This window comes from Silurus meridionalis, chromosome 9, assembly GCF_014805685.1.
Source record: "Silurus meridionalis isolate SWU-2019-XX chromosome 9, ASM1480568v1, whole genome shotgun sequence".
Lineage (NCBI taxonomy): Eukaryota > Metazoa > Chordata > Actinopteri > Siluriformes > Siluridae > Silurus > Silurus meridionalis.
Window position 1 is genome coordinate 23,748,180 of NC_060892.1, and position 25,936 is coordinate 23,774,115.

The 25,936-nt window shown below is 38.4% G+C and overlaps 1 long non-coding RNA gene across 2 annotated transcripts; it reads left to right on the forward strand.

Moving 5' to 3' along the window:
• The first annotated feature begins 627 nt into the window (after positions 1 to 627).
• Positions 628 to 25,936, forward strand: LOC124390799. 2 transcript variants are annotated; one of them, XR_006926859.1, is made up of 5 exons: positions 628 to 863; positions 9,086 to 9,192; positions 18,275 to 18,361; positions 25,125 to 25,275; positions 25,392 to 25,936. It is a non-coding gene; the product is annotated as an uncharacterized LOC124390799 (long non-coding RNA). The 2 variants fall into 2 exon arrangements; XR_006926858.1 differs by having other exon boundaries at positions 25,125 to 25,936.

The following is a 25,936-nucleotide window of genomic DNA, read 5'->3' on the forward strand; positions in this document are numbered from 1 at the left end:
AGTTTGTGGACACCTGACCATGTGGAATTGGAACTCTGGATTTGCAGTTATAATAAAAAAAACCTTTACTTTTCTGGGTTGATGTTCTACTGGATTATAAAGTGTTCTTGGGTGGGTTGTTAGTAAAGTCAAGTATGTCGAATTTATTGATAGAAGTGATCAGGCAGATTTTTTTTATTTTATTTGAATTTTTTTTCCAAAACAACTCAAACATTAAATTATATTATATTACATTCATTTACAATCACTATATTTTCTACATTTTTCGTAATAAAATTTAAATAAACATGAAAAAAAAATGGGGGTTGTGTGAAGAAATCTAATTCCCACCCATCCTACACATAAATTGCACGAAGGATTGGCTTTTTCCACTCGTCTGCTTATCCAATAAATGAAAGGCTAAATACCAAACGGAGTCATGGTCCCTCTCTCAGCGCCCTACCCTGAATAAGAAATAAAGGTTTCCGCGCCCTATATAGAAGACTAAACGTTTCCAATAGGAAGCCGTTTGGGATCGAGCCAAAAGCGAGTTTTCTTGGTGCACCCGCGCTCAACCAATGGGGGCCACACGACGCGGGTCACGTGACCGCCTGCCTCCACTCTTTCCCACCGCGTTCAGTCCGCGAGCGCAAGAAAGCGCTCAAAGTGTCAGAGAGACGGCGGCGCGCGCGCAACTTTTTTTTCCCTTCTCTCTCTTTCTCCTTTTCTCTCTCTTTCTCTCTATCACACACACTCGAACTCTCTCACACCGCCGCCGCATCATCATCATCATCATCAACCTCCTCATCCTCTACCAGGGTTTATTCTCACCAAAACGGACTTTTCGTTGCCTCGGGACGACGACTCGGGGTCCACACAGAGCGGTCAGTATCACCGGGACCGGGGTTTTAATTCTTCATTTCATTTTATTTTTATTTTTTATTATTTTTTATTTTATTCAAAGTCTTTTGTTTGGTCTGAAGTGTCACTCCGGCGGCGCTGTCAATCAAACTCTCCTGAGGTAACTCGAGCTCGCGCGCTCGTTTCAATCAAATAAAATAAAATAAATAGAAAACAATTCGAAATTAACCGCTCGTAATTATAATATTATAAAAGTAATATTATTATTATAAATATAAATGTTGTCTATCGTTTAAACTCAGCACCTGTTTGCATATTAATTTCGGTTATTATTAGTTTGCGACATCACCCCACTTTTTTTACGTCAGTTTATTATTGTCATTTTTAATACAATAAATATATAAACTATAATGTACTATATTTTATTTATTCATTTATTTATTACAACAAATAGCTTGAATAGGATTTTTAACGACCCTTGACATTTCGTAGTCACTTTTATATTTTATATTTACTTTTGAACTGAATTGTGTTAAAAATTAAAATGTGAAATTTGGCGTGTTTTTGAAGGACAAAAAAATAAATACCAAAAAGAAAGAGAGGGAAAAAATTATCTATCTATCTATCTATCTATCTATCTATCTATCTATCTAACTACACGCACACATGTACATTTATTTTATTGTATTTATTTAATTATTTATTCATTTTTAAATGTAGCTTTAATGCCACCCATCCTGAGAGTGTGAGCGTTTGTGCGCATGCGTGCGTGGATGCATGGCATGTATGTATGTATGTATGTATGTATGTGTGTGTGTGTGTGTGTGTGTGTGTGTACGCGCGCAAGCCTGCCAATGTACCGCATCGGTCTTTGTCTGTCTCTTTTGCTTCCCACACCTCCCCCTAACACACACACACACACACACACCTGAAGGCTAGACATAATGATCAACAGTCTCATTCAGTCTGGATCAGTGCCTGCGCTCTCTCTCTCTCTCTCTCTCTCTCTCTCTCTCTCTCTCTCTCTCTCTCTCTCTGCCTCCCTTCTCTCTATTGCACTTTCTGTCTATCTTTCTCTATCTTTTTCTGCCCCCCTCCCCTCTGTCTCTCTCTCTCATTTTTTCCCTTCTCCATGGCACCACCACCACCTTTATTTCCTGCATCTCTTCCACTCTACAATCAAGGAGTGGCACGCAATGTTTGTTGGGGGCTAAGTTTTACTAGGCCGTAGTGTCTCTCTCTCTCTCTCTCTCTCTCTCTCTCTCTCTCTCTCTCTCTCTCTCTCTCTCACACGCACAGGAAACCTGAACTACACTGTCTTCTTGTAAGTGACGGGGAAGGGAGCGATGAACAAGCAAACACCCTCATGAAAACATGAAAGGCAACATTGTCTCCATACATGAGAGAGTGAAGGAGAGAACCTCATTTTTTTTCCTTTTCTCTTTTTTTTTCTCTCCTTTCGTGCCAGTTTTAGCATGCACATACAAAATTGCAGGGCAGCAGTCCCGGTCTGTCTGGTGTACGTTCCGCAGCTTCCATTTGTCCTGCAATAAAGATCATAGCATGCTCGCCATGCTCGCCTGGTCATCAAGCTGTGCATCGAAAACTTTTGTATTGTTTTGTATTGCACTTTTATAGAATATAGTAGAACTTTATTGGACATGCTTGTGTTTGCCTCGACCCCTCATTATTCTATGTCTCTCATGATTTATGTGTGCTCCCTTTATAGTGCAGATATTTCTTAATATTCGGGATGAAACAGATTTTTGTGTTTTTAAAGGCACGCACGGTCGTAACGTTTAGCCCTAGGTGTAGCGTGCGTGGTGTTATTTGCTTGAGCAGTCATTGTTGAGTGTAAGAGCACTGGGAAAGACAACATAAGACAAAAAAACACCCTCCCCAAATCCCCTCCTCTACTTTAATCCTTTGAAGGAACGTCATAAAAGGTTCAATAGAAGCAACCAGCTGTTTTTTTTTTTTTTTTTCCTTTTTCGCACATCCATTGAGGCATTCTGCCTGCCAGCGAATAGGAGGCCCACTCACGCACAAGGACGGTTTATCCACAGCCAAAGGTTCGACCTGACCTGACGATTGACACCAAGTCGTACATGACTGGGGTCATATAATTACCTGTCTGTAATTTTGACAACCAGTACAATCCGAATGAATTTCCCTTAAACCATCAGCTAAAGTATATAAAAATACAGCAGGTTGTGCCTAGATCAAATTTGTGTGCTTCTGCACCTGCATCCAACTCTTCCTTTTTTTTTTTCTTTTCTTTTTTTTTTACTTTCACCTATTGAGAGATTAGTTACAGATTTTCTACAGGTTTTTATTTTTTATTCACGGGTTGGCGTATTTTTGTTTTCTGTTCCCTCGGGGAAACCGTCTGGCTCGGAAGAGGTTAATTGTTTTCGAATCTTTATTCGTCTAGAGATGGTGGAGGAACGACGAGCATAATCAACCCGCTGGCCGTTTGAGTGGTTATGGATTAGAGAGGGCGAGGGGAAAAAAAAAAGCAGCGTGAGAGACAGAGGAGGCGAGGGAGAAGGAGCGGAGAAGGGGGGGGAGAAAAGTGAAAGGGTTCTGTATACTCGCCGCAGGGGTTGTCTGGGAGCACAGGCCTGTTTAGTCGGCACCCCATGTGAGCTGTGAGCCTTGACCCCTGAAATGCCCATCCCTGCTCCAGGTGCATGGCTCTCCTCTAGTAAGCTTAGCGCACACACACCCACCCACCCACCCTCTCCTTTACTTAAGAGGGCTTAGGCTAACACACCATGACGACATAAACCTTCCAGTTTTTCAGCTCGTCCTATTGTGATTTTGTTCGTGTGCTGTGGAGGCTGCATAGCTGAGCAAGGATGGGTTAAACCAAATGTCCTGCTCTCAACATGTCTCAATGTCAGCCTGAGGTTTTTCTGTGTAAGAGGAAAAAAAAAAGAAAGAAAGAATTTTAAGCTAACCCCCAAAAAAAGAAAAAAACAACCCTACATACAAGGAGAAACAATGCGTTGTAATATTCATGAATGTGTTAATCAGGAGCTTGTAGGGTGTAATTATTGCAGCATATGATCATGTCGGAGAAACCACCTCAGGCCGTGGTGACAGCCGCTCGCTGCTGTTCATGCAGTTTAATATAAATGTCTGTGTGGACTGAACCATGATGCAGCCCATTAGCCTCGGTGTACAGTTACTGAGGCGGTTAATATATACGTCCCGCTACCATCTGGATGAAGTGAGTGAAGAGCCGAAAAGAGACGAGGTGTGCAGGTCTCTACTAAACATGAGGAGGGTTTATTTTTTATATTTATTTTCCACTGTTAGGGTCAGTTTTTTTTTTTTGTTTGATAAGCTTCCCTGCTCCATGAATCATTAAATAAAATGTGTGTAGATTTTATTTCATTCATCTTTGTTCAAAACGTTTGGTGACAAGGATCATCTACTCATCTTTATATCATATAAAGCTGCATCAATTATTATTCTGGCACCAGTGAACTACTGTAAGAAATGATTTTATTTTATTATTAATTTTTTAGTTTTTCTGTCAGTCAGTGAACATCTGCTTCATTTCTTTATGTCAGGAAATACGAATTTCTATTATTATTTTTATTATTATACATTTTTTGTTTTATTTCTTTGAATCTTTTTTTTGTGTTCTGTTAGATGCTGATCAATAAGCGACGTCCGACCTAGCGTGAAGCATCTGGAAACATCTGGACTTAGATCAGTAGTCGTTCTAATCTGTTCTAAAAAGATGTTTATCTAGAATAAAAAAAAGTTACTTGTAAGAGCTTATTTCAGTGCCAAAGCCTGAGGGGGTGCTTCACACAGCACAAGCCAATGAGTTGGATCGAGTCCCAGTTTCCTTCCTTCTCCTCAGATGACGATTAAAATCGCCATGATTTTGAAACGAATCAAATATGACGAGTCAAAACGTTGTTGTTCGCATTAAAAAAAAAAAAACCTTAAAACTAAAGAGTAAAGCAAGTGGCTGAGATTTTACAAATGGTCCAGACTCCATCAAAGCGGAACAGATGCTGGCGAGGTGATTATTTCATTTATTTGATGAGGTTGACTAATATAGTGACACCTCTGATCTTTCAGGAGATCGTTTAGATCATTTAATAGAACAAAAGTTTAAAAGAGGAAAAATTACCCGCCCCATTGTTACGATTCAAACCCAAACTCCTGCAATCATCGAATCTGATGACGTGTTCGTAATTTAATCATTTTCTATCTCATTTGAATGGATTATGTATTAAATTATTACTGAAAAAAGATATATTGTCTTTTTGTTGCAATGCATCCACAGATCAAATCACGAGAATTAACCTCATAATTGGTACACGCATTCCTTCAGCGACCCGAAGTGTAAAATATAACCCTTATTATTCAGCTCTGGTGCGTGTCTGCGTGGCTAACGTGACTTCTTTGTTTAGATTCGGACATCGGTTTGTCCGAAAAATCTTGTTTCGTCGGAACAATAAACTCCGAGCTCCCAAGAGGCCACTTGATTCGTGAACCCTCATGAAGCTCCAGCGTCATGAATGGAGGTATTGGACTGGTTAATCTCTGGAGACGAGTGCATCCTAAATCCCCCGGGTCTTTTTTTTTTTTTTCTTCCCGATCACCTCCTAATTCATGTTAAACAGTCCTTTTATTTCGAGTGCGTTTGCACTCGAGCGAAATCCAGAGAACTGTAACGGAAGGTTGGTCAGAGGAGGAAATGAATTGACCCCTGGTGGGATCGGTTTCCTACACTCCAACTAAAGAAGTGCTCTAGAGCCTTTGAACATTACAAGTGTCTGTGTTTGAAGCACTACCATTTTTCTTTGTGTCCGAGCGGACAAACGAAAGAATCCAGCTCCCATAAACTAGCCGGACTGACCGGCATGAAACACTCTTTATCCTTTATCCCAGGGATTTCCAGCACCCAGAATCTGTAGCCTTGACGCAGTTTGCGTGGCCGTGCTGTGTTTTTGTAAGCCGGTATCAATTCTATAGATCAATAACTGTAAACACGTGGTGGAAGAGTCTGATCAAAGTAGTGACATTTTGGAAAATGTTTTGATGCTGTTTGCTCAAGAGGAAGTCAGTAGGCAGGCAGTATCATGCATATAGCTAAATGAAAAAAAAATATATATTTTTGTATTTTTATAAAATGTCAAAGGTGGCTTCTAAATGTCATATATTTCATTTAATTTTTTTAATCCCTTACAAAATAAAACAAACACTATATAAATAACAACATTTGGAATATGAGGTTTTTTGTTAAATATGTTCATGGTTTACTTTTTAATTGTTTTACTCTACATTTATTACTATACCTTAAATTTAGTTGCATCATGTAAATCTTATATAGTGAAATAATGTTTATAATATGATTATATATATATATATATAATTTGTTTTTTTTTTTTTTTTATAATTATTTGAGTATTTTAGATTTTTTTGGTTAATTGTGTATTATTAATAATAATAATAATATTAGTTGCAGTAGTAGTAGTATTAATATGTATAAAACTGATTGATTGTCAGCTTTAAAGGTGTGATACATGATTTGGAAATAAACAAATAAGCACTGGTACAGAAAGCCTTGAAAATATGTAGAACATTTAGAAAAGAGAAAGTTGCTTGTGTGAACTCTGCAAGAGCACAGAGAAAGTGGCAAATTATTATTATTTTTATTTTTGTTTGTTTTATAAAATAAAATAATGATATATATATATAATTTTAAATATTAATATATATATATATATATATATATATATATATATATATATATATATATATATATAAAAGGCAAATTCATATAAAAAAAATTCTAAATAAATAATACATAAAAAAATAAATGTGTTCTTTAAAAAAAAACCTCAACACAATTATGCATCTATATGTAAAAAACCTTTTTATTAAAAACCTTGGTGAGCTAAAGCTTTCAGTCAGCTGAATTCCACATGATTCTAATGCCACTTTGTGTATAATTTTTTTTTTTTTTTTTTTTTTTTTTCTTTCAGGCTTATTGAGGTTAGTTTTTGTATGACAGCAGTCAGTCTGTAATCAGGGAGGGGGGAAAAGATTTTTGAATATCTAATGCAGATGTGTAACTTGAGGCTGTTTGTTCCACCCGAGTGCACTTTAAACTAAGCTTTTATACACCTGCAGGGTTCTAGATCAATTGAAGCCGTTTATTTACATCTGTGGCAAAATAATCAGTGTTGCTTATTGTGTGATTTCAGTTTTAGAAGATGGATGGAGGTAAGGATGCCAACACGGATTAAACATTTCATCTCACATTTCTGAATCGTCTTCCTCTTTGTAAAACATACTTAAAAATTGAATTTAAATGTGTTTTGTTCCAGTTGCAAATATGAATCAAACAACCAGATTTGGGTGAAGGATGTACTTTAGTGTTACTAACCATTTTCAGATGAAAGCAGCTAAAGGAAGAAATTGCCATATGGCCTTATGGATTAATTTGCATATACATTTATTAATTATGATCAGTGGCTTATCAGATTGCATACGATGGTACTAGGCAGTTGTTGGGAACGGTGGCTGGTAATCAGTGACTGGTTGTTGGGAACGGTGGCAATCAGGGACACGTTGGTGGAAATGGCAGCGATTATATACTGGTTGTTGGAAACAGCAGTGATCTGGGTATAACAGCGATCAACTAGTTGTTGGGAACTGTGGTAAACAAGCTGTGACTGGTTGTTGGGAACGACTGTGAAATCTGACTGGTTGTTGGGAATGGCGGTGATCAGCGACTGGTTTGATGGCAGCTGCCGTGTGTGTTACTATGTGTTACATGCTTTGTGTAGTGAATTTGGGGGTATGAAAGGCGCTGTATTAATTAAACACATGAATGAAGAATGCTTCAGGATGAGATCTGTGACATTTATTTAGATGCTGAAAATAAACAAAGAATCCATACTGCAACAAAATCACCATAGCCAGTAAAATATCTGGGATAGAAGTAAATTCAAGGAATATTTCTCTGTATTCGATTGTAATGGGTTTGATAAATTGGATTATTGAGCATGTTTTTACTTATTTTAATCCTGAGATGCCAAAAATAAAATATAATAGAGTTAAGCACAGCCCGTTAGTCCAAGAGTTTGTGTTCATAATTGTTTCATGCTAAGCAAATGTCTTTTTTTTTAATCATCATTCTAACATCATGCCTTCAAAACAAGGGACATCAAAGGGTTTCAGAAATATATTTTTTTTGCAAATGTCAACACATTTTAAATCACACACTGCAACACTTGTGTATATAAACTGAGGTTTGTGTGTGTGTGTGGGTGGGGGGGTGTTGGATGGATGGAGTGATTTAAGGCGAAGGTTTAAATATAACCGTTTCAAATTCACAGCATTGAAGATTGAAGAGAGCTCATAATCTGGTGGCTGTGTATCTCAGCTGGATGTGCAGGTCTGTACGACTGCTGCCCCTTTTCTGAACCCCCCCTCTGGTTTTTTTTTTTTTTTTTTTGTGCTGAGTCTACAGAAAAAGTACAGGAATAGTGGAAAAAAAAAAAATAGCATGCCTTTGTCTCTTCCTCCTGCTGCCTGCCACCGTTTCAGTTTCTCTCTCCTTCTCTTTCCGTCTCTTACCCAAACCTTTCTGTCAAGGCCTACGTCTCAGCCAGTGGGCGGACGACGGATGGTGGTGGGTGGTAGAACGGGGGATTGTGGGTACCGAGAGGCAGGGGTTGAACAAAGGAGCACTGTCACTGCTTTTCAGGGTGGTTGAGCTGCTCGGGGTGGGTTATGATGGGGGTGGGGGTATAGGGGTCTATGCGGGACGCCGAAAATGGCAAATGAAATATAGAAAAGGGACCTTCAAGAGTAGGGACAAGCAGCGAGTGTTCACACGTCCAGGGAGGCTCGCTTGTGGAGTTTGGTGTTTGCTGTTCATTGTACAGTGTTTGTTTAGTCCTCTTCTTTTATCTGTGCAGCTGTTCCCTAAAAACCATAAGTGAACGAGCCACATGGAGATGAATAGAAGGCAGCTGCTAGCAATTTCATGCTAAAGGGTCTGGCTTGAAGTTTACATGTGCTTCCATTAGCTCTCCTTTGCTATGTGATTTATACAGGACAGTACGTTCATAGGAGGGTTTCATAGCGGGGGTACATTCATAGAGGCAAAATTATGCCCCTTTTTATAGCTCAATGCCTTTTTAACTCTTTGCATTGTCTTTTTTTTCTCCTCCTTCTTCTTCTTTATCTTTGCATTTCAAAGGTCAGAGAGCCAGAGCATGCAAAATTAAAGTATGTGCTGTTCCTGAGGTTTTTCCATGAAGAGACCTATTCGTGGCATCACTCAGGACTCTTAAAGCTGTAATGATGGTAAGTGATGTTTTTCCTCACAGGATAGTTTGTCTGTTGTGAGGATGATTTGTACTGTCCTTTTACCTGTTTGTGTGTTCTTACCGGGTCGCAAAAACGTGGGGAAATATCTACAGATCTGACACTGTATTATTTGTGTTTTGCCCTTTAAGACCCCCTATCTAAATTTACATAAGGCACGATTTTACTTTTTTTTTTTTTTCGCTCTTGCAGCAAGTTCACCTGTTAAAACAAGTGTTAAGTGAACCCTTGAACGTTTATTTTGTGGAGGAGGTGAGAATAAAAAACAAGCAATGATAATAACAAAGAGACAGACAGCTTCTGGCGAAGAAAAGGGAAAAAATAATTGCAACCTGTAACCGAAAATATGACTGGTTTCTAAAATGAATCTCAATGGCAAGTTCACATTCTCCAAACCCCATGTGTATAATAAGTGGAGATCCATTAGCTAATGAGTCAATAAAGCCCTCGAAACTGCACAAGGATACACGCACCCCCCACCAGCCATCCTGTGAGAATATTTTCACAACTAAACTGGTCTGTATAGAACATGTTGGAGACCCGGTCTGTGGTTTCCACTGCAGCTTATACAACTCTTCTTTGTGTTACTAGAGGAAATAAAATGCATGACAGTACAAAAAAACATGAACATGTGTGATAAACTTTTAGATCCTGTTAACTGTGCATGTAAAGCAAATGCTGTGTTTGAACACCAGTGGTCCTAATTTGCATTTCTCCTCAAGTTAAAATATACAGAGAGCATGCTGGTCACATGTTCACATTCTTTCATGAACAAATCTGCATTTCCGAATCTAAATATTTAACAATTACACAACTATATTGATAACAAGCCCTTTGTTAGCTTTTAAACAACACCTGAAGTAATGGGAATCACTTTAACCTTGGTTTAGTCAGATTCTTCAGAGAAATTAGACATTTGTTTATTTATCGTTGATATCTTTTACAAAATTCAGCCTCAGGGTATAACAATGGCTTATTTATTTCTGTTTTTATTTTTTGGTCTCAGAACAAATAATAAACATTTTTCAATTTATATTTCCAATATTATATTAAAATTGTTTTAAGTCCAATTATGATTTGGAATTTCCCCATTATGACATTTTCCGAGTAAATTATCACGATTTGAGGGCAAACACCGAATAAAAACCATACACACAGTTTCTGTGACCAAAGTCAATATCGATTACATTGATTTTGCACATCGCGTCTGCTGAGACAGATAAAAGTTAGTGCCTAAATACACCCTGTGTGGTATTCTTTAAACCAGAATAGATTTCCAGTCATGTCCAGGATGTCTTGTATTTTTTATAATTGGCATTCAAACACAAATTATCTCTGTATAAATCCTGCATACTGACCTCATTTTAACACAAATTGACCACAGCACGTTCATATCCACCTCTCATAACTTGCCTGCCCAATTCTTTGACGTGCCCCGTCATCGTTTTATGATGAATGTTATATTTTCTAAACATTACAATTCACGTTTCGTCCACATTTGCTATTGTAATAAGTGTGGTAGTAAAGTCAGGAACTGATGTAGGTGAGGTGAGGAGGCCTGGTGTGCAGTCGGTGTTTAAACGTGTTTAAAACGGTTTTGGTCCGACCTCGATAGCAGGCCACTCGAATTCTTCCACCCCATGTAAACCATGTGTTCATGGAGCTGGCTTTGCTGGATGCTGGATCAGGTTAGGGTCTCCGAGTGAAGGGGAAATTTAATGTTACAGCAGCTAAAACATCTGATTCAATTGTGTGCCTTTAACTTTCTTATAATAGTTTGGGGAAGAACCACATATGGCAGGAAAACTTGGGTCCCAATACTTGAGAACAACATTACCATAAAATCTCTCACATTTATCACTTTGTCAGTGTGGAATGAAATTGAAGATGGCTGCAATAAAAAATCCAAGCATAGAGCAAAAGAGAGAAAAAAAAAAAAAAAAAGTCTATTAAAAAAAAAAAAGAATTGAAACTGGTTTAGCTACTATTCATTTCTTGTAGAAAAGGGGTGGTATATTTTTTCATATATATAATTCAGATAAAAGAAAATGTTAAATAGCACAACATCCATAGTTTTAATACAAATGATTTGCTATTCTTTAATCATTTACTTCTAAATTTTTTATAAATCATATGCATTATAAATCCTCTAGTCTTTAGAGCACTTGAAGTCCTGGTGATGATTATAAACCGCGATATTTATCATGTACACATCTGTGTGTTTTTGCTTGACTTTTGCTGCCACTTGTTATTCCCAATACGAACTCGCAGCCACTTAGACTGAGTGAGGGTTGTTTATCCGCACTAAAAGCACAAGTAAATCATCTCAGCTCCTTGAAGTGGTCAGACAGTCTGGAGCTGCCAGATTATAGGTAACGCAGACTTTAAAACGTGCTGGCTGGGAGCCTGTAATAGCTGCTTCTTCCTGTAATTTTTATAAAATAAAAAGTGTGTATATATACTGGAAGAGTCGTCTTCGTCTTCTTCTTCTTTGTCGTCGTCTTATTTTGACTGCTCCCATTTGGGGTCTTCACAGTGGATCATCCTTCTGGTTCGTGATCAGCATTTGATTTGGCACATGTTCTACGCCGGATGCCCTTCTTAACGCAACCCTCCCCGTTTATCCGGGCTTGGGACGGGCACCAAGAGTGCACTGGCTTGTGCAACCCTAATTCCTGGGTCCCAGAAGAGTGGAGGTCTAGGGTTAGAGTTGGGTTTAGGGTTATAATGGGTATTAAACTTTGAAATTAGATGTTCAAAAAGCAGAAATCTTGTGTACATGGAGCATGATTTTACAGTGTGGTAATATTACCTGCTACAAAGAAAGAGCTCAAACTCACTCATCAGACATTTTTTTAATATATATATATATATAACATTTTCTTCTTCTTCCCATTACTCTTCCCTGTGAACGATGACCCCTCCAGCTGTTGTCTTCTTGTGAGTCATTCACAGACTCATTCACCTCCTTTTCTCTTGCACTTTAGGCATGTCCTCTCCTGCTGGGTTAACAGCACAACTTATAGCCCTCAGTTACAGTCGCACCGCAGGTGAATTCAGACAAAGAGTGGAATTTTTTATATTTTTTTTGTCTTTGAGCTTGGTATCTGCTCTGGAATGAGACTGGGGGTAAGAGTGCTGAGAGCGATAACTAATGTAAAGCAAGGCCTTTCATATATACACACACACACACACACACACACACACACAATTGGGTCCGAATGAGAAGTGAGTGCCCCTATTTTACATTCTTATTTAAGCCTGTAGTACTTTTTTGTGTGCAATTTTTCATTACAAGTGAGGGGGAAAAAAAAAATCTTAGTATTTGGTTTATCTTTCTTTGTGATTTAATAGCAGTATGCATTTTAGCCGTAATTCTGAGTAGGAAAGATTAAATCTCAAACTAAATCTCAGGCAGCTAACATCAATATCACACTATGGAATATGGAAATATTTAATAGTATATTCACTATTCAAGAGACTCTTGTTAATAGAACAGTAAGTGTTTAAGATATTAAAATGTTTTAAATATTTCATTATGAAAAAACTGTTTCTAGTATGAATAGACCAGATATAAATATTGCCATGTTACCGGTCAGGAGTGTTCTACTACTGGTTGCCATAGAAACCTTTATCTGAGTAGCACAACTTGCATTCCATAAATCAGGAAACGGTTCACGTGCGCTCCACTGTCTCCTCTAACGTTGGTGGTCGCTGCACCAATTCGCTCCATATTTGCATATGAAGCTTCTCGCTGCACCCACGTTGCAAACTTTGCTGTCGCTCAAAAGAGTGCGGAAATGTTATTGAGCCGACCAGTGCTGCACGATTAATCGTATTGCAATCTCAATTTAGGCAGTGCACATGTGGTCATGTGACTTTCCGGCGTGAGCGGAGAGCAGGTGATGATCACCGCCAAACTGGTAGCCAAAAAAAAAAATGCTTCCTCTGTCATTTGCCGATATGTTAGTTTTAAGTTTACCAACACTGATCAGAGAGAGGAACTGCGCAAGATTTGCTAAATTCAAGTTGCTACATCACTGTAACAGATCTCACTGGTTCCCGGTTGGAAGAAAGAGACGAAGGGAGGCGGTTCAACAGACGTTGCTTTCTTTTAGTTTTTCATTCACTTTCCTTTTCCTCGTACTCACGCCGGGACACACGCCCACTCGCGGTTACCTCACGGATTGGCGCGCTTTCACCTGGCAACCGCCGCTTTCCCACACACATCCCCATACACGCCGTCAGCTCTGCCTGGTATCTCTCTCTCTCTCTCTCCTGTTACATCCGGCGTAAACAGGGCGGTTTCTAGCCTTTTGGAACCCTGAGCAAGATTCAGAGGCTAAGCATTAGACTTTGAATCGGTAGGCTATGAGTTCAAACCCCATCTAAATTCCCATTAACTTGAACTAGTAGACTGCTTGGACTTGCTCAAGATGCGCCCTTGTGCAGTTGTAAATCACTCCGTATAAGGCTTTTCCCAAATGCTGTAAATGTATTGAAGATGAGCTTGACATGGGTTGGAGTGGAAGATCTTGAGTGGCCTGCTGTAGAGCTCTGATCTCAACCCTATCACATTTGTACATCAGTACAGTAGTATAAATATCCACAACTACGCTTCGGTTATAATCAGGTGTCCATTGAGTGTACGTAGACTAAACTTACGTTTAAATGCTCAGGATTTCTCTGAACTTCAGGACGACTGAAAGCTCTTTTAAAGTGGTAGAAGAACAACAAAAGGCTCTTTTCTTACTGTTGATTAAAGAACTGAAAAACTGCCTGGAAGCATTTCCTCTCCCGAGAATGGTAGCTGCTGGGAAAATGAGTACTAGAGCCGCTCGCTCGCTCACTCACTCACTCTATTTCTATCTCTTTCTCCTTCTCTCTATCTCACACAGACTTGCGCTAACATTTAAGGTATTTGTACGTGCTTCAGCTCAACACATTATACTGAGATCCTGCAAGGATTTTTAAACAATAAATGACACAACCAGTGAATTCAGTATTTAAGCAGACTGTGTGAGGATGCGTTCAGATTGCGTAGATTCGCTAGTGTGCTCAGGGGCTTTTTGCTCACTCACACTGACAAATAAAGATCCAAACAGATTAATACCACAGGCCACATGTGGGAGTTGCACTGTATTGTTTTCTTTAAAACTCAGGAAATTTGCTCAGCTTTGATTCAACAGGAAAATGTAAAAAAAAAAAAAATTTGGTTTAGTTGAATGTTTTATTATTATTATTATTATTATTATTATTATTATTATTTACTTGATAAATGGAAAAGGCCATGGAGTAAATGGAAATGGAAAAAGAAAAGGCCGCAGCCCCCCACTTCATCTTCAGTTCCGTGACTGTCCCTGATATTGTCATTGTAAATTACAGACTTCCTTTGGCGGAGGCGACAGTCTTTTATTAGTGTCTGTGACTTTATTACGCCCTTTCATCTCGATGCCTACCTCTAGATGTTGCTGCTGTGTATTGGCGCTCTGTAACGTTTGTGTATTCGGCTCACTTGTGGTCTAACAGCGTTTAATATCACCCACTGATTAACTGTGACATAAAAAATATAAAGTAAAAAAAAAATAATGTAATAAATCTGCAGCGGATTCTGGATCGAACACGTTCTGCTGCCTCTTCTTTGTTCTGGACTTTCTGATCCCTGTATTAGGCTTTATTGTGGATCCAGTCTCAGTGAACGGGAAAAAAACAAGGTTGTAATTTAGTCACAGGAAATGGAATTGTAACACTAACAGTCGATTTTCAAGCGAAGGCGGAATCCCTGATGAGCTGAACGCTTGGGCTCATCTGTGGTGCGTTTTGTTTTAAGTATAAAAAAAAGCAGCAGCACGACACAGGCAAAGAGGAGCCACTGTTATTTCTGAGCCGTTTCAAGTCAATGACACGCCCAAGGATGGAGACAATTAAAACATCTAAGGCCTTGTCTCTGACTCTGGACCACCCAGATCAGACGTCTAAACATGTTTCGACTGGCTGATGCCATGCAGACGTCTGTCCGCAGCTAATCAGACTTCCAGAGAGCAAGGAGGAGCTGCTCGAATGAGACTTTTCAGATGTGTAATATTAAATTTAATATAGTTGGACTATTTTCACTTATCGGTAGCTGTGTGTGTGTGTGTGTGTGTGTGTGTGTGTGTGTGTGTGTGTGTGTGTGTGTGTGTGTGTGTGTGTCATTTTTTTTTCCATATTTATGATGTACATTTAAGCTTATAATTTTGTATTAAATTCAGCCTCCTATTGATAGGAGCCTTCATTATTTGTGTAGAAAAGGTTAGTCTTCTACAAATTAACATCCTTGGTTGTTTTTTTACCAACATATGCAAACATTTAGAATTATTTATTTTTTTATTATTAAATAATAATGAGGTAAAAGGAATTCTGCAAAACTGAATTCCAGACTGTACATGAGTTTTTTTCCCGTCATCAGTATCCACCACATGTGGCGTAGGTGCTCGCTGAATTCCTGACGACGCTCTGATAAACGTCACGCGATGTTCCTTTCCTTCATTTCAAATCTTCATTTATCTTCGGAGAGCGAAGACATTCACTGCTTTGTGCGTTCGGCGAGTCCAGACAAGTAATGTGTATCAGAGAGGGACGTTGGGGAACTTAAATGTAGTTGAAAAAAATCCATAACCCACATCATTTCATAAATCTCTGAAGCTTTTCATAAGAATTTCATAAAGAAAGGAAAACATTTTTTTATTATTTTAATTTACATGCATGTCAGCTTATGACCAAACAAAATGTTTATATTTGTTTGTGTGTGATACAGTTTATATAAATTTCCACAAATTTCTAATTCATTCCCATAAATTCCTGAACATTTCCAAAATTCCCCAGATGAAGTTCCTGTGGAAAGTTTCTGGAAATGTGCCGCCCCTTTGCAACCCTATGTATACTATACATCCCTAACACTATACATCCCTAACACCGCAGCCTGGAATGAAATTCAGCATCTGTGGTGGATTAGTAATAATAAGATAATAATGGTATTTATTGTGCATTTAAATCCCTAAACTCAAACGAATCATCACATTTTTATCTCGTGTAATTGAGAGTGAATGTGGTGCGTGTTTAAAACCAAGAAACGAGACGACGCTTTCTTACCCTACACGTGCACCGCACACGTGTCGTTCTCTTGCTCGCTGTGCATTTATTTCCTCTTAAAGGACACGTTTGGCACTTTGAGGTCCTAGAGTATTGCTCTATAAGTTTACGGCTGGAACTGACATGTTTTTTGTGGAGCGTTCCCCCAAAAAACTCACCTTTCAGAGTTCTCCCTTATTGGTTTAGTGTAGCGAGGGAAAGAATTTGTAAATCCACACTAATGTGTCTGTTAAATTGAATGTAAATGCTTTCTTGAGCTGAACTGAACAATTTCCTAACAGATTTAGAATACTTGATAAAATGCTTTTGTGTGTGTGTGTGTGTGTGTGTGTGTGTGTGTGTGTGTGTGTGTGTGTGTGTGTGTGTGTGTGTGAGAGACCTGTAAATTTCCAGACGCCGCTCATTTGCATTTAGCAACACCCACAAAAGTATTTTAAAGGCCCTGCGTGCACACAAAGGGCTGAAAACATAAAACATTTAAAATTTTTACTATCTGAAAGAAAAAGCATTTGCAAGTTCATGCTCTTCTCGTAGACTCACTTCTGCTCCCATAAAAATGGTTACGTGCGTAACAGCACCTGAAGAAAATCTAAAGAAAATTTTCAGAAATGTTGAATTAGGTGTGAATCAAGTGAGGAGGGAAATTAGTCTGAAATAAAAGCAAGGGAGTAAAAATAAGGGGCTTTACAGGGTAGCAAAGTGAACATGGACATGAACAAGCTGCAACACAAGGACAAATCGCTCGTGAAAAAAAACGCTGTGCTGAATCATTTTATAAGCCCGATTTCATCGTCACGTCCCTCTGCAAACATCCCTTTCCTCATAAGATTAAATGTTACATCAGTTTTTTTCCTTCCCTTTATATATATTTTTTTTTTTTTTTCTAAATAAATCTTTTATTTTTTCACAAACAATTCTATACCATTTCATTATATTGTAAATAAAAGGGCTTCTACTCAAAACTGTAAATGGGGGAAAAAATAAATTTAAAAATTAAACACGAACCATGTTTTCCAGGTATAAAGGTATTCTGAGCGAGATATGATTTAAAGTCTAAAAGGCTATTTGAGGGTTATATTTATTAGTTTTCAGAAGCACAAGTATTAATTATCCTCCGTGAAACGATGGGATTTTCATGTCCAGTGTAAAAACTCTTGTATGGACAATTTGCGAATAAATCGATTTATATCCAGCTTAATAAATGTGGCCCATTATGGTTAAGTGAGTGTATGTATGTATGCGTGTATGTATGTGAACGTATGTACATGTGTGTATGTACGTGTACGTACGTACGTCTACACTTACTTTGTGGACAAAAGTATCTGACTTTCCAGTGAGATGAGGTTCTTTCCCAAACATTTTCCACAAATTCGGAGGCACACAATTGTATCAGTTTTCTTAAGATGTGGGAGCATAAAATTTTCCCTTCACAAAAACTATCAGACCCAAACCTGGAAATGGTTTTCATGGTTTGGAAGATCTTCCGTGGCCTGCTATAGTCTCTAATCTCAAACCTATTGAACGCCTTTGGGATAAAAGGGAATGCTGACTGCACCCCATACCTCTTCACCTCATCTACATCATTACCTGCCTTTTTAAAAATCCTATTTGGATGAATGAGCAATTCTCTACACACACACACACACACACACACACACACACACACACACACACACACACACAGTCCAAAATCTAGAGGAACATCTTCCCAGAAGATTGGCGGTTATTATTGTTGTTATTACTGCTTTTTATTATTGTTTTTTTTTTTTATCAGTTCATTGTTTGATTTTTAAGAATCAAACTCAGAGATGCAGAAAAATATAACCGAGATCCCGTCCACTAAGTTTCAAAGTTTTTTTTTTTTTTCTTTCATTGTCCTGTAAACATAAGAGAAACCAAGGACATTAATGGTCTCTTCTGTTTCTTTTAGCATGTCCTGATGCAGACAGCTATCAAGGCATCCATACCTCACTGGCACCAGCAAACAAACACATCTGGGACCAAGAGAAGTGTGAGGGTAAGTTGTTGGTTGAAGGGAATCATTCAGTTTAATGAATTACCCTCTTCCTAATGGAGCTCCAGGATTTGATCACTGAAAGGTGTTTCAGCCACACTGTAAAGAACATGATACAATACTTAATATGTAAACCCAAAATGCTATTGCTACGTTCATTCATTTTTCATTTACAAATTAAAATCTAATGATGAGGTCACTGTTGGGAAAACAATATATATATTTAATAAAAATGTCAAATATTTTAAATTCATTCCATCCTATTTATTTATTTTGAGTTATTCGGTTCAACCCAGATTATAGAAAACTGATCATCCTTCAGTGGCTTCATTCAAGGTTCTGGCTTCACTCCGAGAAGTTTGTATGGATCACTATGTGTTTTAAAAAAAAAAAAAAGGGAAAGGAAATGGGAGTCGAAACACGTCCTTTTCTTAAATTCTTATGCAGTGCACCAAACGGCGCCGCCTCGCCCTGCCCCGCTTCATGTTTTACTAGACTGTCTGTGATCTCTGAATATGTTGCTCTTGTTTATACGATTATTTATCAAAACCTTTTCACTTTCACCTCCAGATTACATGTTAGAAATATTGTGCACTTTTGGGCATTGATCATATGTAGTATTGGGAGATTTTTGATACACTTTTAGTGATTAAACAAATGGAGGAAATTGATAAATAAGCCATTTTTTTGTTTTTGTTTGTGCTCAGAAACAATACAAAATCAGTTTTCTTTTTTGCTTTCAGTATTAAATTCAGTACATGGATTGGCATCCTAATGCTTTAACCGCATTTTGCAATTTACATTTTAATCCCAGGTTGTGTTTTTAATTTTAATCATTTTTATATATTTAGTAAGAGGAATTGAGCAGATACTGGAACCTTAATTAGCACCATATGCCTCTGTTGAACTGTACTCCTAATTCACCCCCACATTCTCAGTTCTCTTCTGCATTTCTCAGTCCACCTCTCTGACTGACTCATCCAACTGAAAATACTCATGTTCATTTTCTGCCATCTCGGACGAGTGTAATTTCACATCAGATTCATTGTAGGAGTTACGATTTCACATTATCGTGGCGTTTTATTGGGGGGTTTTTCAAGGAGAGGTCATGGGCTATGCAGTCAGTGGTCCAGTCCATCCAAAATCTGTTCAATAGCCACTCGAGGTCTTTCACTTTATTCCGTGTAAACCATATCTTCATGGAGCTTGCTTTGTGCACAAGGGCATTGTCATGCCAGAACAGGTTTTGGGTCTCATAGTTCGTGAAGAGACATTTTCATGCTGGAATATCCAAATGCATCCTATACAGTTGTGTGCCTCCAAGTTTGTGGTAACAGTTTGAGGAAGAACCACATGTAGTTGGAAAAGTCCCAATACTTTTGGCGATGTAGAGTATAAACAGGAGAGCAGTGGATTTTAGCTCTTTTTTTTTTTTTTTTTTTTCTTTTTTTCTTTTTCAGATCCAAAGGTTGAACTAGAATTTAAAGAATAGATGTGATCTATCATGATCAAATAGCAATAATGCATGTCTTTAATGTTTGAATGGTAAATACAGATACCTGTTGTTGTTGTTGTTATTATTATTAACAAAACAACAAAAAAATAAACATCTACACATGCTTTACAAATGGGAGATTTTAATGTGCCACATACACATAAGGTTGAATTAAAGAGAGAAAATGGGTCATGAGATTCAGTTCTTTGAAGAGTTTTTACCAAAACGGGAAACACCTGCACTTGATGGTCATGTGCCGTGTTATAACGGTTACAGAGTCGTTATGAACTGCAATATCTAGTCACAGAAGAAAAAAACAAAGAAACAATTGCATAATACACAGCGGTTTCTTCTATGCATACTGGCGTAGTCTCTTGTTTCCCGTGTTGAACATATTGTTAATTCCATGACCGCACAGATTTTATATTAGACAACAGTGCTGCACATTTCCACATAAAGCGCTAAAATGCTTTTGAACTATTTTAAATAAATAATAGTTGGCTGAAAGTCGTATTAAAAGTCACAAGCCGTAGCCGAACGTAGCCTGTGCAATCACCTACACGTAGGTGGAATCCACCGCCCTCAAGCCCATAACAGTCTCAGTGCTGAACTAGTGGGATTCAGACCCGCGGGTTGCCATGGGAAAATCTGCTTTTCTCCTTAACATAGCGTCTGCTTCTAATTTACTCACAGCTTTGTTTAAATGTGCTTACACTGTCAGTGTTGGGCCTATTAATTCACATCTGCAATTAAAATGTCCAATTAGCGAGGTTCCACCTGGCCCACATGCTCTGAAGTCGTTATTCTCAGAGAACCCTCCTTTTCGTGTGTGAAAGAGGCAATCATAGCAAACGTACATTTGTGTGTCTCGTTCTAGGGACAGGTCAGGGTGTGTGGAAGAGTCTGGGGGTAAAAGGTGTAAACAAATGTCACCGCACTAAGGACAAATGTATACGGTCTTTTCCAGCTGTTTGTGGTTCTTCGTCAAACTGTTGCCTTAAAGGTGAAGACACACAATTGTATAGAATGTCTTTTGGTTGTGGAAGAATGAAACTTCACCTTCACTTAAACTAGGTGACCCAAACCTGCTCCAGCATGACACTGTCCCTGTGCACAAAGCCAGCTCCATGAAGATATGGAAGATCTTGAGTGGCCTTGCTATAGAGCTCTGACCTCAACATTATTAATCACCTTTTGGATAAAATGGAGCGCTGACAACAGCCCAAGTCAAGTCATGCTCGTTCAATTACAAAAGCATTAGTGAGATCAGGTACTGATGTTTAGAGCGTCTAGGGTTCAGTCGCTGTTCCACTACATCCTAAAGGTATTCAGTGGGGTCCAGGAGGTCAGAGCTCTCTGCAGGACACCCGGGTTATTAAATTCAAACCTTTATATACTTCAATTCAGAACATACAGGTGAAACCTTACAGTTTCAAGGTTCTAAATTGTCTGAATCAAATTCACACACACACACACACACACACACACACACACACACACACACACACACAAATCATATTCATTTGATCAACCTTATCATTTTTATCCTCTCTCTTCTTCTCCCTCATCATTTAATCTTTTCCTTTCATTTTATCTAAAAAGAAAATCGACTTGGAAGCTCTTCATCATAATGATCATCTTTTTAAATCTTGATAAAACAATGATTAAAATGTTGATGTTGAAGTCAAATTTTTTGTGAAGTTAAGAAGAAACCCTTAGTCAGCAAATAAGAATTGTTAAGGGTTGTGAAAACGAAGCAAAAAAAAAGTCATCATGACCTGATGAAGCTTGATGGGTCTTTGTTAAAATGAAACTTTAATTTCAGGTTGTGATGTGTCTTCCCCTCTCTCTCTCTCTCTCTCTCTCTCTCTCTCTCTCTCTCTCTCTCTCTCTCTCTCTCTCTCTCTCTCACACACACACACACACACACACACACACACACACACACACACACACACACTCATCAAAACCTGCTTGAGAAAGCTTCTCGGTCACCATGAACTGGCCCGTGTCATAAGCAATTCAGATCCTGCTTTCTGCTCACGCCGGGTCTGAAATGCTGTTAAGGATGGCTGAGGGCACAAATACATTACAGTACAGATGCACCTCCACTTGTGTCATTTCGATTTCTGTCACTTTATGGCAGTTTTTGTTATTAATATTAAGAACAAATCTTATTTAAATCATTTCAACAAATAATTGTTTAAAAAAAAAAAAAACGGCTAAAAACAAGACAAAATGCAAAATCATAAAAATATGTTTAAAATGCATAAAATAATGTAATTTAAAAATATATAATTTTATATATATATACATTTTTTTTTTTTTTTTTGTAAGGGTCTATTGGTATTGTGAGTGTTGGAATGATTTATCAACATAATAATAATTAACAATAATAATAATTGCCAGAAATTGCACCGAATCTGAGAAAACCACTGCAAACGTGTAGAACTTTTTGTTAGGATGAAATGTCGCTATGGCCAGATAGTCCAAGTCTTAATCACTCAACACTGGCTGCATTTTTGAATTTCGCATCAACTTTTACAGCAGTTAACATTAGAAGCTATTAATGCTTGTATCTGGTGTATTTTAATATTGTCCTGAAGCTGTATGGAGCAGTGTAGTCCAGAAAAGTGATTTAAAAGGAAGGCAGTGTCTAATAATGGCAATTTGTGTAACAGTAATATAAAACAGTACAGGCCTTTTTTTTTTTTCGATGTCTTTTCACATTGTGTCATAAACACCTGGTTAGTTTCCTAACGAACCAGCTTTTGTAGATGCAGTATGTAACGTTCACTCTTTTATTTATTTATATAAGTTTTTGAGCTAATCTATCAATAGATCTGTACATTTTAGATGGACAATATCTACACACATTCATGTATCATACGAACACACTATTCGGTGCGGACTTCAGATTCAAGGATGGTGTATGTGCATCTGTGCTTCTGTGTTCAGGAAATTGGTGGCTGGTGAATGCCACAGTAGAGACTTTTTTTTCTGAAGGAGGCAATTAGTCAAAAGAGAGAGAGAGAGAGAGAGAGAGAGAGAGAGAGAGAGAGAGACCGAGAGACCGAGAGAGTGTTAGGAATTTAAGGGGGAGAGGGGGGGGTCAAAACCAACAAAAATTTCTTTCATGTGTATTATTACTAAGAAGAGACTTCCATCTGGCCACTTACAGGAGTGTCTTGATACAATCTCTGTCTCTGAGCTCTTCAGGCAGTCTGCTGCTGTTGCTGGCGACTTTCTCTTGTATTCATTTTCATCTTTGCGTACACTACATGGACAAGTCAAGAAGCTTTCAACCATATATAGCTGAGGCAGTACACAGTGAAATGAGACAACGTTTCTCCAGAACCCTGGTGCTACATAAAACAACAGAGAGCCACATCACAGAATAGGAGCCACATAACAGAACTCAAAGCTAAGGACTAAAATAAGCGTCCTCGCCGCATAAAGTGCATCGTGTGCAACAACGGTTTATGGACACCATGAGCTTTTTAAACATTCTATTTTTAGTCCCCATTTGCTGTTATAATAACCTCCACTCTTCCAGGAAGATGTTCCACTCAGTGTTGTCGTGTGTTTATGGAGATTTTTGTTCAGCCACAGGGATGTTAGTAAAGTCAGGTACTGATGTAGGTGGGGTGCAGAGGTGGGAGCTCAGAACTGGCCACTCAAGAGCTTCGACATCTTCCAAGCCATGGAAAGCATATCTTCATGGAGCCGGGTTTGTGCACAGGGATATTGCCATGCTGGAACAGGGTTTGGGTCTCCTAGTTAAAGTGAAGGGAAAATTTCATACTACCACCTCCAAAGACATTCTAAAACTTTTGTTCATATAGTGTAGTTCTAGTTGTGGCATTTAGCAGAGCGACAAACAAAAGTACGAATCAAATTATGTCCAATCAGAGGGAACATGCCTCAGGTGGACTCCAATCTCAGAGGAGAAACATCTTGAAGGTGATCCAGAAAAAAAAAAAACGATGAACCTACGCTACTTTTTAAGTGTCCAAGCAAAATATTACTCCAATGTGATATTTAAGTTCTGTTGTGTTGTTGTATTATTTTGAATAAATTTGCTAAGTCATCACAATAGTTGGTGCTTTTTTTTTTCTCTTTCTCTTTTTTTTTCTTTTTTTTTCTCCATTATGGGATGTGGAGTATATAGTAAATAAAAGACACTTTTTTAATGTCCTGTGTCTTGAACCAGCACACAATGCATTTTTTCCAGTAGTGAAAAACACAGATTATAATTTTTTTTCTAATTATTATTTATTTAAGCCTCATTTTGTCTTGCCTGAAAGCATCAGCTGAAGAGATCACTGCACAAAGCACCTCTGCACCATCCATCAATACTATTAAATAAAAGATAATTACATATTTATTTGTAGAGCGCTTTTAGAAAATATAAATATAAATTAGTCCCTGTAAGTTTCTCCTAATGAGTGAGCCAGTGGTGACCGTGACGAGGAAAAACTCCCTGAGATGGTTTGAGCAAGAATCCTTGAGAGGAACCAGTATAATATAACAGCAGAGGACTAAATGCAGAATGGGATGTTAAAAAGGCACATATGAATCTTGGGGTCAGGTGTCCACAAACCTATTTTCCATATAGTATATGAAATTTGGTGAGCGAGACCTTTTTAACATTTAATAACAGCAAATCAGAAGGTGTTTCATGCCGGAGTTTATTTTAAAATAAAAACAAAAAAAATATCACCAACACTTTGATTACAAACTGTAACACACTTTTATCATCGTGACGTTTTTATCAGCGCGTTGCTCCAGGAGGCTCAGACCAGCTGCGACTCGCGACAGATTTGCTTGCAGCCAATACAGACGTCGTCTTATCTTATTTATGTTCAATAAGGAAGCGTCAGAGCTCGTCGATTTGTCTACAAGTCTGACTAGAGCGCAAAAAACAACACGGCGATCGTGTCAAATAAAGTCGACAAGCCAAACCTGGTAAACCCAAAATGCAGAATGCGCCCCAGGTAAAGAATTGTTGCTACTCTTTCCTGAAGAGTGTGTTTTTTTTTTTTTTTTTTTCTTTTGTTTTTCCCCCTGCCATTACAAAGTCGTTCGGTTTTTCAGGAGCTGAAGTTTCCACACCTGCACGCATTGAAAATGTTGTGTGGTAATTATAGAACTATGCAGTGATCAAGACCACAAAATGTCCTGATGTGTAGAATCTCGAAATGTAAAACCATCATCTCTCTCTCTCTCTCTCTCTCTCTCTCTCTTTTTCTTTCTTTCTTTCTTTTACAGAGGCTGTTGTCACTTGGATTAAGGCCGAATCCTGCAGTGCTCCAAGACAGAAATACAGTTTTGTGTGTGTGTGTGTGTGTGTGTGTGTGTGTGTGTGTGTGTGTGTGTGTGTGTGTGTGTGTGTGTGTGATGTCTAATGTGACCTGACATGGTGAGAATGTACACCTCCGAAATTAATATTTCATTGAATGCTTTTTGGAAAAGAAAGAAAAAGGTATACTGTATTTCCACGAGTTTTAATGATGACTGGCTCCTGGCTGCTCACAGGGCCTATTGGATGGTTTGTGCTGCGTCTTTAGGCAAACTCAGCCGATGTTTCCTCTCCCTGACATCAACTCTGAGGTCAAACTCGTACGGCTTCAGCACCACGTTCGCCTCGGTGAACATTCAACGCTGTCGGTGAGTTTGAGCTAAACTGACAAAACCATCGACCGTTGACTGTACCCCATGGCCAAACCCTGACAACGCTACTCAAGATGGGATTAATCATCGAGACGCTGTCCTGGGACATCGCCTTCATCCTCTAAACAGTACTCGAGTCCTTGGGGCTTAAAAGAAGTAAAAGAAACAACTCCAATCAAAGGTCACAATCAACATTCATTGCTGTCGGTGGGTTGGACTGTGAGGGAAAGCTCACTGAACAATGAATGCAACTGTGTCCCAGTCGTCCTCATCCCACAACCTGAGGATGATGAAATCTTTTACTAACTCACACATAGTATTGCTTTTATTTCCGAATAATGGAGAATTTGACTGAATCTCTAATTATACTTGGGGGGACATTAAAATAAAGGATATTTATGACCCCTTTC